The sequence below is a fragment of the Chroicocephalus ridibundus genome, chromosome Z (assembly GCF_963924245.1).
Source record: "Chroicocephalus ridibundus chromosome Z, bChrRid1.1, whole genome shotgun sequence".
NCBI classification, from domain to species: domain Eukaryota; kingdom Metazoa; phylum Chordata; class Aves; order Charadriiformes; family Laridae; genus Chroicocephalus; species Chroicocephalus ridibundus.
In genome coordinates, this window is record NC_086316.1 from 4,367,158 (window position 1) to 4,384,701 (window position 17,544).

The following is a 17,544-nucleotide window of genomic DNA, read 5'->3' on the forward strand; positions in this document are numbered from 1 at the left end:
GTTGCAACTACGTACTAGAAAAATACAGTCAGCTGACTCAAAATTATCCCTAAAGAATGAAAATATTTTATACGATTTTTCCTTTTTTTTTATTGGATACTTAGGACACTGTTCTTTAGGGATTTATGCCCTACATATGTCTGAATTTATACAACTGAAAAAGAAGTGTGTCAGAATGCAACATTCATCTCTAAATTGAGGGAAGCTGTTACTCACTTACCTGTTTCTCAGCATGCAATTAAAAACTAACTGTTATGAAGTGCAGAAAGGAGAATCAAGGCAGCTTAGTTTGCGTTTCTGGCACTTAACAGTCCACGGCTGGTAACCCAGGTGGACCGTGACCTTGGCAGCGTTGCACAGGTAATTTTTCTGTGAGGATGAACTGTTCTTGAAAAAATTTCTCTAATATATTAGACACAAAAAAGCTTTCCTATTAACAAAGGAATGCATATTTTATTTTTCCTTCTTATCTTGAACAAAAGTATTTAAACAAGCTGCTGCCCAGAAATTTCAATTCCCTGTTTCTCATTTCATCTCAGTGCTTTTGTAGTACCCTGGGACTTGATGGAGCGCGTAAGTCTGGAGTCGTCTTCTGTCATTAATTTTGACAAGTTCAGATGGTGTTGTTTAGTGACCGAAAGCTAGAATATTACATGAGAATGAACAATGTGGCAGCAGGGACATATTTTTGGTCTATTGGCATAAGAAGAACTAAAATGATGAACTCTTCCCCATCATCAAAGGAGACGAACTCTTCCCCATCATCAAAGGAGACGAACTCAAGAGAGCGATGCCATGGGCATTATCATGAGTTGAGGTACTAAGATGGAGGACACTAGATAAGTCAGATGACTGAACAAATTGGAGCTCTTCTGTTACTTAAATTTCTGTGTGTTTGGTTCTAATAGAAGCTTCATCTCTTCAGGATATTGCATATAATGTTCATTTACACTGCAGTTTTCCTTATGTATGTTTGTGTGAAAGTTGGAACATTATTACACATTTTCAAGGTGGTTTTCTTTTCTTTTCCATTTTACGTAACTAATGCATTTATCTTTTATGGACGGCAAAAGGGAAATAAAATACATGTGTATGGATGCAAAAAGTCAGAACAGACACTTCAGGCTATAATGCAATCAAGGGAACCTGCTTCATAATCTCAGATTGAATCATCGGTAAGCAGCAAGAGATTAAAAATGGACTGAAGTCATAGAATCTATTTTCTGAAGGGCAGCAAATCTTTAAAAAACATTTTAGATTTACTGAAGACAGCAAGGGCAAAATGTTTTACTACAGAATTAACAGATTTTCAGTTATAGGGAATACAGTCATTCTTAAAATGCAAACTTGGAATTTTTTCATTATTATCTAGCTGGCAGAAGAGAAGAAGAATGTAGAATTAAATTACTTATCGTTATCATTATTCCCTGAACAGGGAAGAATTAAGAGGAGTCACAGCACACCACAACAGGTGCACAGCATTGCTGAGATGAGCCACCATTTCCACGCAATGCACATATTTACCCTTCACACTTTTTTGGTTTCATAATGTGCATGACATGTAATCCTTCTACGCAGATACAAACCCCACAGACACGACAGTGGGCCAATTTTCTGCAGTGAAACATAAAAAGTCACGCAGTTAGTCAAGTACAATGTGACAGTTTATGTTAATGTTCATTCTGTAGTTCACAAAGGATTCAAGTTTATAATGCTTATTAAAAAATCAATCTCACAATAGATATTGATTAAAATATATGTAATTACTTGCTAGTGATCTTAATGTACTGAGTATATTGTATCATATTTTTCACAAGGTGCTTTTCTTTCAGTGAGACTAGGCCCATATTATACCCTGTTTACACCTAATTTTAGGTTTTAATACCCTGTTGAGTAGAAAACTCCATGCATTTCAGTTGAAATATGGTTAAAATTGTGTGTGTGTGGCGGGGGGGTTGGGGAGGGAGAGGAGCAGAGAACCCCATAGAAATATAAGCAAATATATCACATATTCTTCCATGCAGATGTAACAGCAAACTGGAATCTGAAATGTCCTTCCTAAATTTAATGATAAATGATTTTATTTGACTGAATCTTTCAGTCTGTACCTGAGAAAATGTAAGATTAATTTGTTTAATTTTAGGCTATAATTTCAGGCTTAGGAAGTATCTTATTGCTGATAGCAAACATTAAACAATCTACTGCAAGTCAGTGCTGGCCTTTGGCAAAGTGGAGTGAGACTCAGCCTTGGAAAGAAGATTGCCTTGGAAAGAAGATTGCCCTTGGAACTGTTGTACATGGAACGCTAAGAAATTCAGGCTTGTGCTGCGGCACTACCTTTATCTTGTTTAACTACTTTTGTTTTTTTAAATGTGTTTGAAAGGCAGTTGAATTCAGTCGGCCAAGGAAGAGTAACACACTAAAATACAGTCTGCTCTAGAATTTGAAGGTTTTTCTTTTTTAATATGATTCAATAGAAACTAAATTGGTGCATATTCTCTAATTTTTCCTCAGATTAGTCTCAACTGATGTCAGCGTCTCTACCCATGGAAAGCTACTATTTGTGACTGATGTGTCTGTCCCAGAACTGATGAGTTACAATTCTAACCTATGGCATTTTTGAGGTCCTTCTACCCTTTTAGTCCAGTTCCAGGCAGAATTTGACCACGTGCAAAGCTGGTGGTGTCATCTGTTTCTGTAACAGACGTTTAAACACAAAGTAAGCGTCTGACATCTTGTCAGATTTGTTCAGAATTGTTTGATACATTGCAGATACTGCTTTCTAAAGCTTGACTTTAGGCTAAAGCATTGCCTGTCCAGAATTTAGGGAAGTGTTCAGAGTTGCCAACAGCCATCATTTTCCCTTATCTAGGCTTAGTTTCTGATGTTTTCTGTCCATTCCTGTGTCAATATGTTCCCTCGTGTAGGGTTCCTTAATGTGACACATAATAAGAAGGAACAAATAATTCTTCTGTGGTTTAGTTTTTTTTTCTTTTTATGGTCACATTCAAATCAATGAGGCTAAAAGCTGTTATTCCATGCATTGTTCCAGGAGAACAGGGAAACAAATTTAATACCCATAGAATTTTGCCCCATTTCAGTATGAAGCTATGCATGTGTAGAAGAAAACTCCTTCTACCATTTTCAAATGATAAAATTTGTAGGCAATTAAGTTTTCAGGAATTTCTCTACCTATTTAGTCACTTGGACAATACCTACATCACTGGATCCTCCATCACTGGCAAGAGAATAAAATCTCTACACCAAGAATAGCTATATTATATGTGACAGAATAGTGTTAGGAAACACGATCTAGTAGTATAAATAATAAAAGTGCCTCCAACTCCGTCATATTATAGCACATTGTAGTATATCTGTCCCCAGGTAATTAGTAACATTTCTGTGTATCACTGATTTCTGATTCATCACAATATGAAAACTTCTGTTCTGAGAAGTTCTTGTAGGAAGAATTGATAATAGAGATAGTTTCTTACTTAGCAGATATTTTTGGTCTCTCCATCTCAAAAAAGTACAGAGAATTTGGATTTCAGCTAGAAAACTTAATAGCTGGGTAGTATAAAAAATTTATATACAATACAGAAAACTCCATCTTTGACTAGGTTAAACTGTAAACATATTTGAGGAGAAAGAGTCTTTTTGCTCTCTTCCAACATAGTAGTTTTTGTGTGGAGAACTTTCTGTTCTGTCTTTTGCATGATGCCAAGTCAGCAGTGTAGAGTGGACTTTCACATCCTCTGTGTGTGCTTCACGTTAATGCGTTCTTACATTACTAAGAACCTGTTTTCATAGAGACTGTCACTCCCTGTTTCTGAGCAGTAGATCTGGCCTTTTAGTTAAAAATCATATTCCTTGGTAGATTTTGGTGATCCAATTTACTAGTCACACAATCAAGACACAGGTTAGATTTATTCAGACAGCACTCAAGTCATTCCTTTAGGTTTAGTCCATGGTTTTCTTTCATGGCATTGCTATAGTCATTCATGAGATGGTATTTCCAAAAACTCCATGTTGTAAACAATTTTATTTGAGAAGAGAAAGTGTAGATATTAATTTCATTGGGGCATTTGGATGCAAAAAATTCATGTCTTTATTATCTTCATTAATTTGTAAGGAAGTTCTTATAAGTATTTTTCTTCTTTCTGTATTACTTCTCTGTAAAAGCTGGTAAGACAGAAAGACTTAGTTCAGACATGATGAAATTCAGATTAATAAAAATGCTTTCTAATTGTATAGTATGAAATAAGCTTCTATACAACCCATTGAAGGCAAAATTTAAGCAAGGGATGTGATTAGTTCACCTGACTCTGAAAGCAGAGCCATGGTGAAATGCTAACACTTCTAAGAAGACAAAACATCACCAAATCTGTCTAAACCTAAAAGCAAAGAATGACTTCTTCAACTGCATTAGAATTTATATGAGCAGAATAATGATCCAAGATGGAATTTGGCCAGGACATTAGACATAATTCATTCTGTAAAGACTGTCATGAAATCTTTAATGTTCTCAGTGATCAGGATTTTGGTTTTGCAATTATTTGCAACACACTCTTTTGTGTTAGCATAATGCTTTCAAAACACCATTGGTTGAAATCTAACTTCATGTATTACCTGCACATGTTTGGAGGTCTTTTGTTACCTACGGTTAAATCTGTAAATGAGTTCAATAATATCCTGATTTTCTAGTTATGACTCAAGGCCCATTATTTTACCTGTTAATTTTTACACCACGGAAGCTTATAGGAAGAGACTGTCCCTGTCTTGAAGAATTTGCAGTACATAAATCTGACCCAGCTTGACCCTGATTAGCTTGTGGGAATCAACAGGATCACAGCACATGCTGGTTTGACTCCAGCGACTCAGGGAAGTGTCTCTTTCGTTAACCAGGGCGACCATATGCCATACAGGTTAAGAGCAGTTGACACCTCTTTAATTGAGGGTGACAAGTCTTTGAAAAGATGAACACCTAATCTCACCCTCTTATATGGCAGAAGTGCACGGCACTGATTTATGGGTTGAGGAGACGGGGACAAATATTGCTAGTCTCCTGTATGAATGTCTGTCTTGATATGGAATGTGCTTTGCCTGTGGCAGCTGCAAAGCCTGCTTAATTGTGAAGAAACCCTTAGGTTTCTGTTCCAGGTAGTGTCAGACTCTCTACTCTTGCTGCTCTTCTGCTTTTCGTCAGACAAGCCATGTTGAGCAGAGTGGCCTGTGGACCTAAAACCCTATACTTGAAATCCTTCTGACACCTGCCTATCACGGCACGATGCTGAATGTCACAGCATACTTTTGGACTGGTGAAGGGAAACAAATGATGCACTGGCTTAACCGAAATAGCAAAAGAATACAGGGTGTCGTGTCTCCATGGATTTTTATCAGACAAGGTATTGTACTGTAAGACTGACAACTACCAGTAGTGTACACAGCTGTATCCAGACCACTGACCATTTTTTTGCTTGTGTCTCGTCAGTGGTTATTTCTACAGAACCATGCAGCAGTGGAGTTTCTAGAAACAAGCTCATGCAGGTTCGCTACAGGCTCTGTTTATCCTTGCAAGAGGTTTCAGCAGGAGCTACAGACTTACTAATGCATGGCTCTCATCTGAAGGAACTGCTCTGGGAACTGGAACAAATTATCTGGGAATCTAACATCAAAGGATCATCCGACAACAAAATAAATATAAAAATGAAGGTTTTGGCCTAAAAAACAGCCCCAAAACCACACTAAACTTAAAATGCAGCAAGAGAGTTGCTTCCATCTACTGGAGCCAAGAAAAAAATGACAACTGAGCAGCAAGCTCTTCTAGCATGGGCTATAAATCAGATCGTTCTTGTCTCAGGCTGCTGGTGTTGAAAAGTAAATCCATGAGCTGGTATGGGAAAATGATGGATGATTAAAATGACTTAGAAATTTTAACAGTAAAAGCTGTAGTTGTAGTTAAAATTCTTAATTTATACTTGAACATATTCAACATACTCTATAGTTGTTTCATGCAAAAGTGCAAAATGGAGTCTTTGATGGCTAGTACAGAGTTGTTGTTGTTATTATTATTAATTATTAATTTTGAAATTTTTATGTTTCATTTTATGATGCTTTGTTACTGTATAGCATTGCCATATGAGGATTTAGAGCCTTCCACATCATAGTAACTCATCTCTCCTCTCCAGAACCACACAGTGGACTCGTCCGAGAGACTGAGAAGCATCAGATATTTTTCCTTTATTTAAACAGGATAATGCCATAGAGATGTGTGGGTAAGACCATATAGAGTCTGCAGCCTTGATACTAGAGTGCTCTTGGACATTTACTACAATATCCTCAACTTTTTTTCCAAAGTCTCAGTTCTACTATTGTTAAAGTAAATAGAAAAATTGCCACTAACTTCCATATGCACAGAAGAATCAGAAAGTGGGATATGTTCAGGAACTCTGTTTCCAAGCTTTCCAATCAGGTTTTTAAAATAATTGTAAAAAAACTAACATCTTCAGTTAGGTTATGACATACCATCAACATTTCCATTTAGTAGAAGCCATTACTGACTCAGATGATTTTCACTTCTGCAGCACAACATGGATAGATAGGAGGATGAACATTTTTAAAGTATTTCATCATGCATAATTTTTTAAATCAGAATTTAAAAAAAAAGAATGGTGGAGATTTCTTAAAGATATTGTGATAAGTAAAGAGCAGATCAATTTGATAATTATGCTTAATAGCAGTGGACTGATACTTGTCATTTATACATGATCTAATTGTAAAATTATCTGATTTTACCTAAGAAAAGAGGAAATACAGGTTTACAGAATAGGAAATCACTCTGACACAATATTTTCTTACAGTGAAGAACTTACTTCTAATTATTCTGCTGTTACTGTTAGCAGCAGTTTTTTAAAGCAGATTTATTATCAGGAGTAAATACTAAATTTGAAGATGGCTTGTCCGAAACATGTAGTTTTATTCAAAAAAAAGTATGAGAAAAAAAATATATAATTCTCATATGACTCTGGTTTGTTGGATCATTTGTTAAATGCTACTTGTTTTGCACCCTGAATTTTATTATTCCTATCTCAGATTGTCTCTAGGGCTAAAAGTGTATTTTCTGTAATAGACAAAACAATACATTTGGTATGGAATGGACTTTGTCCAGTCTTTTTGTCTATTCATTGCAAAGTGGAAATTAATCTCTTTAGCTTGAGGCTGCATAGTTTACTGTCATTAGTTGGGGACAGTCAAAGGCAAGTGAAGTTTCAATAGTAGAGAAGCCTTGGGATTTTCAGCTATTTCTGAGATCTTAATCAAAAATGTTACAGATTGCTTGGGAATCAATGAACACACTCCTGAGGAAAAAAAAGGCAGCATAACCTTAACATTATTCACAGTGTTTTGTTAAAAGGGACAGTGATTCATAACGATGATTTTTCTGTCTTAATATAACATAGTGAAGAATATTAAAGAGCATTAGGAATTTTTGCTCTATGTAAATGGGTCAGAAATGTTCAGTGCTTTTGATCTTTTTGAGAGTCTTACACATGAGTAGCTTTAAACACTTAAGAGGTTTCCTTTTGACCTCTCATCATATTAAGTTTTAGCATATTCAAAAGTCTGTGCCTATTCAGGGCTTTTGAAACCATAGATTTAAAGTCGGCAGATACTTCGGTACCAATATAGTAAGTGCTGTTTTAAAAGAATTTGTGCTGATGACAGAAACTACAGCATCTAGCATTAATGGAAACAGCATTTCTAAATCATTGAAAGAATTTAAAGGGAAGAAAAGACCTTTAACAACCATCACATTCCACTTCAGGAGAATACTATGTCCATTATATTATTCTCTGTTAGCATTAATTAAAATTTGTCCCTGCGTTTATCCATCCACGTGAAGTTGTATTTGACTGAATAGGAGTTAAAGCATTTTTAAAAATACATTGACTCATGTCCAGTCAAGACTACTGAGTTTCAAAACTTTGTTTTTCTTGGGTCTCTTTCAAACAAAAAAGAGGAAGCACTTCCTTTTACAACACGATGTCAAGACAAGGACACACACGCTCACATATGCACACACACACAAACAAGGTACTATTCAAATCGCCTCAGAGTTCACTGACTGACACACAGGATCCTAAGTGATAGCAGGAAAAAAGATGCATCATGCGTGTGAAAAATAGCAGCTTAATTATGCGATATTTCAGTAATTAAAATACGGCTGTGCCAAAATACAAGGAATAAAGATTATTGTTCTGAATAGGCATCACAGTCAGGGTTCTGAGATAATAAAGCAACAGACTTCATTTTCCATGTGTATATATGTGAAAACTAATTTTAATCAATGTATTTTTTTAAAGGATGGTTGCAGGCTGCATTCAGATCTCATTTTCACCACTGTAAATGTAAAGTAATGGTACTGGCTGCAGTGCAGCTTTACTCACGGCAGTGCATTTGAATAGCTAGGGTCACAGGGCTGGCCCTGGGGCTATAGTACACAGTTCTACAGTACTGTATTTTTTGTAGCAATAAGGACATGCTGTGTTTTCAGAGGAATGTCTTGACAACAAAGTTCATCAATGAAGGCCACCTCACTCACAATGAAGGTCTGTCTTTTAAAATAGCACTAAAACAAAATAACAGTTGTGTTTTGGCAAGGGTCTTAACTATTTACAGCACAACAGCCAGAACAGTAAATAGTGCTTTAGTACACGGATCTCCCTAAGCTGTAACTCCAAACCTGGAGAAAATACTGTAATTAGAGGTGCTTTTTTTCTGTAGTTTTTTAAAATATAGTATCCATGATCGATGTAAACATTCAGAAACCCAGAGTGATATTTCTTTTTAAAATGCAGAATTTTGATTTGTGACAGCTGCATTGGATCTTTAATCATATATTATCTTTATGGGAGCCTTTTTCTAACATATGTTAATTGGCTGTTTTCTGTGACAAATTATGAGCTCTTACTTTGATGAGGTTCAATTGCAATCATGTTGGAGTTGAGTATGTAGAGTTTCCAGCCCCCGCTGGCTCCTTAAACCACTACAAACATCTGCACGTCACTGCAGTGCTGAGTAATGGCAGGATTTGGGTTGATCTGATTTCTGTACAGATTTTTTTCCACAGGATATTTTCAGCTCCTTGCACTAAATCTGTTAACAGGGTTTGCTGTTTTTAGCAAAAGAATGATCTAAAATTAACATCTTGTATGGGATTATTAGACTACAATAAGAAATAATTTGCAGCACAGTATACTGAAATCTTTTTTAATCTCCAGAAATTTCAGTGCACTGCTAGAAATTCACTGTTATTGCATATTACAGTTCAAATTTACCAGTGATATAGCATTTCTGTGAGTAAAACTGTTTGAAGTCAATATTTTTTAAATTCCTAAGTGTAACATTTGCAAGTTCTTTAAAAATAAATTTATTTTACTTTTTGAGAAGTGGCTGGCATCCCTTTAATTTTTTAATTTTTTACAATGAAAAGTATGTTTCCCAGCTGTACAGGAAATGTGTCTAATTATGTTTTACATAAACTTGCACATCTTCCTCCTAGTAAAGAAAATGTTGCACTGAAATTTAGTATCTCTCTATCTTTTTTGTGTTTAAGGAATATCATGCTTGCATTTGTTCAGTATGTAAATTAAAGAAATACAGAAAACAAGCACCACAATGGAACTAGTATTGCTTTGAGCTTTTTTTACTAGTTACTTACTCTCTTGATGATAATTGTGCACATAGTCTTATTTTATACAGCAATTCATTAGAAATATTGAGATAGAAAATGTGTGCTGTATTTTAATATGTTATTACTCAAAGCTGTACTTCGGGTGAATGCGCAGAAATATGAAATCTTACGTATTTTAATACAGAGAGCAGTCTGGTCATAAAATGGATGGAGCATCATCTTTTCAAAAACTGTGTCAAACAATATCAATTACATTGCAATTAATTTAGCAGAACACCACACAGCTCAGCTTTGACCTAAACCAAATGGCAGTAGATAAATCTGTCCCATTTGTTCTTCAGAGAAAAGATGGGGGTTAAATTTCCAGGCAGGTGTTAGAGTTTAGAATAAGAAGAGCCAGATGTGGATGGAAGCTACTTCGGCCTCATGGGGCTGGTTTTAATTCAGCTATTTCCCTGGAGTACCACACAATCAATGAGTTCCAAATCCTGGGGCTACCTGCCTTTTCGCAAAATCATGGGAACATTTCTTCACAGCATACTACTGAACATGTGTGGAAAAATTAGAGCAGAAATTAAAGGTAAAAAAGGGTTACCCTCAGAAGTTACGTGAGTGTCACATTTCTTTGAATTTCTGGAATGAAGAAATGATAATGAAGTAGAAATGCTTAAAGAAGAGATGCATTACTATAAGGAGAATCGTAAGAAGCGCAAAACTCGTACCACGGATATTTAATATTTTTCTCTAATCACTGCTCATTGTAGGCAGTGTTTTAAAAGTAAGCTATCTAGGTCATGTGCAGCACAGCGAAAGGCATTAAAGCTAGGTGAATTGAATCAGGGAGGGGTTTCAAAGGGATGATTTTGAGCGTGTTGTCCCTACTTTAGCATGTCTGTAAAAGTAAATTGATGCATTGTATCTTGAATTAGCCTACACAATGGCATTCAGTTCCACTTGATAAGATGAGCTTAATTGGCTTTAAGAAAATAAAGCAAGGTAAAGGAAGATGTACAAGTAAAAGAGAGGGCTTGGCACTTTATTGGATTTTGAGGCCTGTGAGCCATGTGTCTTAATTGGGGCCAGTTGGGATCATTTAATAATTGCTGTCAGAAGATCAAATTTAATTCTCTTTATAAAAAGACCACAGTGGGATAGAGTTAAACAAATTGTCATCTGAGGTTTCAAATGAACGAAGCTTTAATTAGGTTGATTAGGATGCTGTAAGAGAGAGAGGGTAAGAAACAGGAAATTGATGAATCTGCTGTGTACCATGTTGGACCTTATATGACAGTACTGTCAAATATCTTTATTTCAAGAGGATATACATTAGCATAACGGCCTATAGTGTGAGAACAACATGTATGTAAATGCCTTAGATATACAAGATAATTATAACTTCCTGAAATCAGTGATTTTAAGCTCAGACATTAATATTTTTATGATCGTAATCTTGCCCTTAACGTTACTTTTATATATTTTTAAATCTGCTAAATTATGTTCTCTATTTGTTTACATACTCACTGACTATGCCAGAAGAGAATTATAGTATATTTACTGAAAGCTCTCAGGATTTCTCTATTGTGTAATAAATATTCATTGTACGTACTTCTCAGATTTCTTATCCCCAGGTTTTCAACAGAGAAACTGAGTAAGAAATTAAGGTGGCATGAAATATTTTTGGCAGAAAAAGGAGCAGATCTCATGTTTGCGTCCCAACCTTAGATTCAGTTCTTTACAGTATGCTGCCTGCTACTTTTGATGTAGCTGTCCGTTTCTAAGAATATTTTTTGTCAGAAATCACCTTGAGTATCAATAGCGCTCGAAAAGTGCCATTTCTGAGAAAACATAATGTATATTCAAGGCCACAAAAAGATTCAGCTAATGTATCTTTGTATTGATTATGTTTTGGTTTTTTAGCATGCTTCTAGGACAACACTAAAATAAGCAATGCTGGCAGTGATCCGTTTAGAAAAAAAAATATGCTCATTCAAGATAGAACGGAGACTATAAAGCAAACTGCTCTGTATTTCCCTCTGCAAATTAAGCACATTTTATATGTCTGTTTTTTTCTGATCTTTGTCAAGGATGTTGACTTTTACATTGGCTGCTGCCAAATGCAATGTGTTTTGTATGTGTAAGAAATAAAATAAATAAATCCAGCTGCATGTGCTAATGGAGTGGTTACAGCTGAGGTTCAGTAGGCAGGGTGTGATGCTCACTTGTGGCTTTTGTAGTTGAAGGCAGTGGTAGATGTACCTCTATGGTAAACACCTTCTGTTTCAATAGAAAATTGGCTTTTACAAGTCTTGAAGTGAGAGCTGTTACTTCTGATTCTGATCCTGTGAAAAGTTAGAAGAACAAATCCTCATGTGGAAAGTATCAATTAGTTACCTAATACAATTTTCAAAAACTGAATGTGAACTATGATGTGTTTGAACAACATGCTGAATTAGATGGGGCTATTTATGTCTTTCTAACTGATTCAAGATGAACCTTTAGTATGTAAAGTGCAGCTCTTTTAGCTCTTTGTCATACCAAAGCACAACTCCTCAGTGCGCTGTATATCTTAGCTTTCTCCGTTCTCTCTCTTTCTCTCTTTTCATGTGAATATTGTTAACAGAAATACATGTATTTTTTGCCCCTTCCTCTTCCACCAAGGACAAAAAAATCCCACTAAGCCAGAGTAACAGAAAATTCCTTCCTCAACAGACAACATAAGTCAGTTGTTTCAGGCGCCTTGCCCGTTTCTTCTCCCATGAGGCATCTTTTTCTATTTTCTCCCTCATAGCAAATTCCACGTTATCTTTCCTTTCTTATAGCTGTGTCTGTTTATGCATTTTTTCTAGTTCCAAACCAGTGGGAATCCAGTTTGGATCTTCCAGCACAGAGAGTTGCCTCTTGTCAAGATACAGCCAGGAGGTAGGAAGCAAGTAGCTTCAGCAAATGAGCGATGGTGTGCTAGCACTAGCAGATATGGCCAGGTACTTTATTTCTTGGTAGTCAGAACTTTTCATTTTCTAAGAGATGCCTCATAGCGAACATGCAAAATTCCAGACATGAGGCACCAGACAATGTATGTGCAGGGTTTATTTCCTATCATATGGCTTATTTGTAAGAGGTATCAGATCTTTGTAATCACAATATAAATGCTTCTTTGCTATAATGCCACTGTACTTTTTCCTTTTTTTAGAACAGATGTATTCTGAGTTCATATGTTTCTACTTAAATGGTGTGTATTTTGTATATTTAATAGCAGCAACTTGTCCTAATTTATGAGCTTTGCCATTAGAAAAAGATATATATTTCAGAGACAGAGGCAGTTCTTCACCCCCATTCAGTGAAATGCAGGTGTTTTCATTTTTTTTATTAGCCTTATTATGTACCTGACATACATTTCATCTCCTTTTGTCCTTGGGAAAAAAAATGTCTGAATGGGATTGGAAGCATTAATGTAGACTTCTCAGCTGTCATGGTCATTGGGAAGATTGATATATTTCCCTTGCCTTTTTATTTTTCCCCCTCCCTTCTTCCTCCTCATTTTAAGCCTGCAGCTGTCTCTGGGCAAGCAGTTGAGTTCAGGGAGTGTCACGGTTTTTATACCCATATTTATCATATTAACATTTACACAGAATGAATGAACAGTTAGCGGCTCAGCAGCTCTCCACCATGTTGTGCAGTCTACTTTACATTTCAGAAGAACTATATTTAATTCTTGACATTTCTGGGAAGGTCTGGAATTAAAGGGAAAAGGGTGTGTTTCTAGAACTGAATATACAAAAGAGAGCAGCAGAATATCTCTATATCTAATCATTCCTCTCTAAGAATTTAATTGCAGGATGAAGGATTTACTGATCTCAGGTTGCTTTAGAAAACTAATAAAGGTGCTTGAACATGAAAGTTACATGTTTAGGTCTATGTTGTAGGAGAAACAGCTGTCTGGTTTTGTGGTACTATAGTTGTAGCTGAGATTAACACCACGAATGACAAGGTTTCTGGGCAGAAGCAATATATTTCATTAGACCAGCTTCTATAGCTGGAAAAACAGGATGAACTTTTGGGTACACTGAGGATCCAAAGAAGGGCTTGTACACCATAAATGCAATTTATTTTTTCCAACTCGGTTAATCTATATTAGATATTACCTCTGCTTACAAAGCTGATTTAACTCATTTTTCTTATTAGTGATGGGTCTGTTCTCATGTTTGCATTAGTACAAAGGAGTAGCTCCGCAAAAATCAGTGTTATTCTTTGGATTTAAAATTGTATCAGCCTGAGATTCGGTCCATCTTTGATGAGTCAGTTCTTGCTTTGGGTGCCTGATTGCATGATATAAGATTAGTGATAAATAAGTAAATAAATAAATAAATGTCTAAGACATTAGTAATAGTCAATCCATACAGAATCAATTTTTTCAAGCCTGAACAGGATAACAGCAAACTACTAGCGATTTAGCGTGAGAGACTGGCACATATAGCTTCCATGGATCTCACAAGATTTGGTCAGATTTGGAGGAACTTCTGTGTCTCAGGGACACCTACCTGAAGTTTTTCACATTTGATTGCTCCAGTTCTCTGGTAGGAAGCATAACCATGTTAGGGGATATGCTACAGAGATATAGCCCCCTTTTGGCTTGAGCAGCTAGCCAAATTCAGGGTATAACAGGTTGTCATCATTAGGGCAGGGAAACTGACAGGTAATTCATATTTATTTCCTTGATTATGTTTGTTTACAAAGATTTCATACATTTCTAAATGTAGCAAGACTTGAGAATTAATATCCATTACCAAGTGTTAATGTTTGAGTTCTGGGAAAGTAGTAACACCAACGCCATTTCTCTGTGTCAGTTTTACTTCAGGGCTCTACAACTGTGTTTTCTGTAACTGAGCTCTCTCCCAATGTCCCTGAATTTTCAGTTTCTCTTCATGGTCACAAACCACAAACCTCCATAAAATAAAACCTATCAAAGTTCTTTGCTGTCTTTTATTCAAGTATCCAGGTCTATATGATCACGGAAGTTATGCTCATGAGTAGTATTCCAACCCTTTCACCTTCTTTCATCGTCCAGCCATTACTCAAATTAGTCTTAAATGGCAACACCATGAGCAATGCTTCCCAACTGGAAAAAATCTTATACCACCTTAACATATTTGTATAGTTTTCCTGTCAAGATATTTCCCATCACTAACCCCAAACAGTTTCACTTTCATTCAAGCTGTACTTCGAGAATTTTTGTCACTCACGTTGGTCATCTTGGAAAAGATTCCTTTTATTAACCCCTTCACAATATTTCTATAGAATCTGTTGTCTGGCAGAGGCACACATTTCCATTATGAGAAATGTATTCACATCTCAGTTTTTCTTCTCTTGATTTCTACGCTTATGTTCCCAGTTTTAAGGTACTTTCATCCTTAGTTTTGTCCCTATTGTACATACTTAGATGATCATTCCTAATTTTCAGCTTTGAATCAAATACAGTGCTTACTCATTTATTTGCTCAGTTTTTTGAAGAGACTTTGGATTCTTATTTTGTTTTGTCCTGTTAATTCATGCCACAAAATTCCTGTTTCTAAAAGCTTTCTCTCTTCTCTAAAAACTTCCTGAAAAGTTTAATTGGAAAATGTGTAAGATACCCCTTTTCAAAACATGATTATTAGGTTTCTACAATCCAAACCTTTGTTCCTCCTCACAGAGATGAAGTGGTGGTGCAGCACAAACCCAGACTAGCAGAACTCGGCTTGTATTGTTAAATATAGATAGGCATGATTACAGTGCCCTTTGAGTGAGAAATAAAATTCCTCTGGAACTTGTTGGATGAAGATGAAGGAGACCAGGTCTGTGTAGATCTAAACAAGTCCACGTGTTTTACCTAAAATTGAATTCTCTTCTCCATCTTCTCTGTCTATTGCTTCAAGACTGATCACTGACCATAGCTCAGACGCTGCTGTCTCCAGCTCTAGTCTAGGTGCCTGTACCAAGCTTGCTTGCATTTCTGCAATTCAGCAAATTATAAGCAGAAAGGAATCAAAAAATCTTTTCTAGTAACAGGGTCTCCTTCTGAGAATCAGTCCTCATTTTTTTTCACTAGAGGACAATCTAAAACTGTCTGCCACTGGTATTGGCATTACCACGCACTGTGCCCAGGGTCAGACTGTGATTTGATATTGCAGTACATAGCTCTTTCCAGTAATACCTGGAATTGTCCCCTGATTCTTCAAAGCCATTGTGGGGATTTATGTTCCTCACCACAGACTTCCTCACATACAAGAACTAGTAACTAATCTGTAAATCTAGATCTAACCACAGCCAGTGACTGCTTTCAGGTGATGCAGTGACTTACCTCTAGAGATCTTAGGCTTTTCCTGTAATAAGCCAACACTCTCCAAATTCTTTCATCTTTGTGTGTGAGGCTGTTCCCAAACTGTAAGTGCTAGTACCGTACGCAGTATGGAAGATATCTTTAAATATAGCTAGACCGAGATCAGAGTAGTTCCAAGACACCTTTTCAACACAAAGTGATAAATCATACGCTCTTGACCACTGGAATGCTTCCCCTTCTCCTCCAGCTCGTTAAATGATAGACTGAATTTGTAAAATAATTTTCTTGATATTTCTTGCATGCCTATTAACTATAATGCAATCCAATCAAATTATTAGCTTAAAACTATGGACACTCCTAGCTGAAATTGCAGCAGTCCAATTTTCCTATTCCATTTTCAGACAGGTTCCCATTCCTAGTCACTGTCTCCATTTCAGACCAATTAGGTGATTCAGTTTTCAGTCGTTTATTTTTTCCCTTGTATTATTAGCTTGTCTGATTCAATAAACTGTTATGCTTGAGCGAGTCTCCCAAGCACTTCAAAGATCTTATTCCATATTTATTGGTCAGACTCCCATTATGCCTGTCTAGCTGCCAAAGGTACGTCATGAACCTAATCATCAACCTGTAAACTTTTTCTTCAAACTGTTAGCTTTCCATTTTTTTCAACTGGGTGATGAGGAGACACTGAAATTTCACCTGCTGGTCATTGTAGATTTAAAAGCAACTTTCTGCAGGTATGTTTTTTAGTATACTAGCATTTCACTTAATTGCTTTCCTTAAAATATGCATTTCTGTCTGCATTCTTTGCTTTACAAACCAAATATTCTTCATCTATTCTTCAAAAATGTTGTAAATTAGTCGAGTCTTCCTTTCTTCATCAAGCGTAGCAGGCACATATCTCTTCTTACTGGGCTGCAGGCAATCAGTTTTCATCTAGATTGCTGGTTGTTGCTTCCTCTTTTGGTGCACCGCTGCAAGGAATGACTCACAATCTGTGGCAAATTCCACAATCACTTGGAAGGCCTTTGGCCTCCTATCATGGATCTTTATCAGCATGTCCAGGTTTGGTATAACATGTATGTAGTGTTCAGAAAATCCTCCTTCACTGTGGCTGATGGACGACTCTCAGCACATCCTCTGGAAGGTAAGCTGAAGCCACTCATTTTCATATAGGCATGGATCAGCTTAAATTGATAGGTGGCTACAGGCTAGATACTCGGCGTCTGGATAATTCAGTCTTTTGAAAAGCAGGGTGTGTGGCAAAATAAAGTAGCACTACTACTAGGAAGTACCATCTTCTCCACTGTTTTGGCACTGTTTGTCCAAAAAAAACTCTTCAGGGTAACTTTGCAAAACAATAGCAAGTGAAGCTCTTCCACCCACATTGCGTAAGTTCTTGCTCTGTGAGATAACTGGGTACTGCATTTGAGTTGTAAGCTACAGTGACCACCGTTGTCTGATTCAAGGGAGATTAAGTATTCGTACTAGTTTTCAGAACTGTTTAACTCCAAATTCAAAAAAATTCACAATG

The 17,544-nt window shown here is 36.4% G+C and overlaps 1 protein-coding gene across 14 annotated transcripts in view; it reads left to right on the forward strand.

Moving 5' to 3' along the window:
• The window catches only part of MEF2C (myocyte enhancer factor 2C), a 140,779-nt gene that overhangs the window by 37,391 nt on the left and 85,844 nt on the right, over nt 1–17,544 (forward strand). The window contains exon 2 of one of the 14 annotated variants that reach the window (XM_063321411.1): nt 12,541–12,613. The exons of 12 other annotated variants lie outside the window; for them this stretch is intronic. The gene's annotated coding sequence lies outside the window, so the exon portion shown is untranslated. Of the gene's footprint in view, nt 1–12,540; nt 12,614–12,655; nt 12,676–17,544 lie in introns of those variants that run through there. One more of the 14 variants, XM_063321412.1, reaches the window with a different exon arrangement.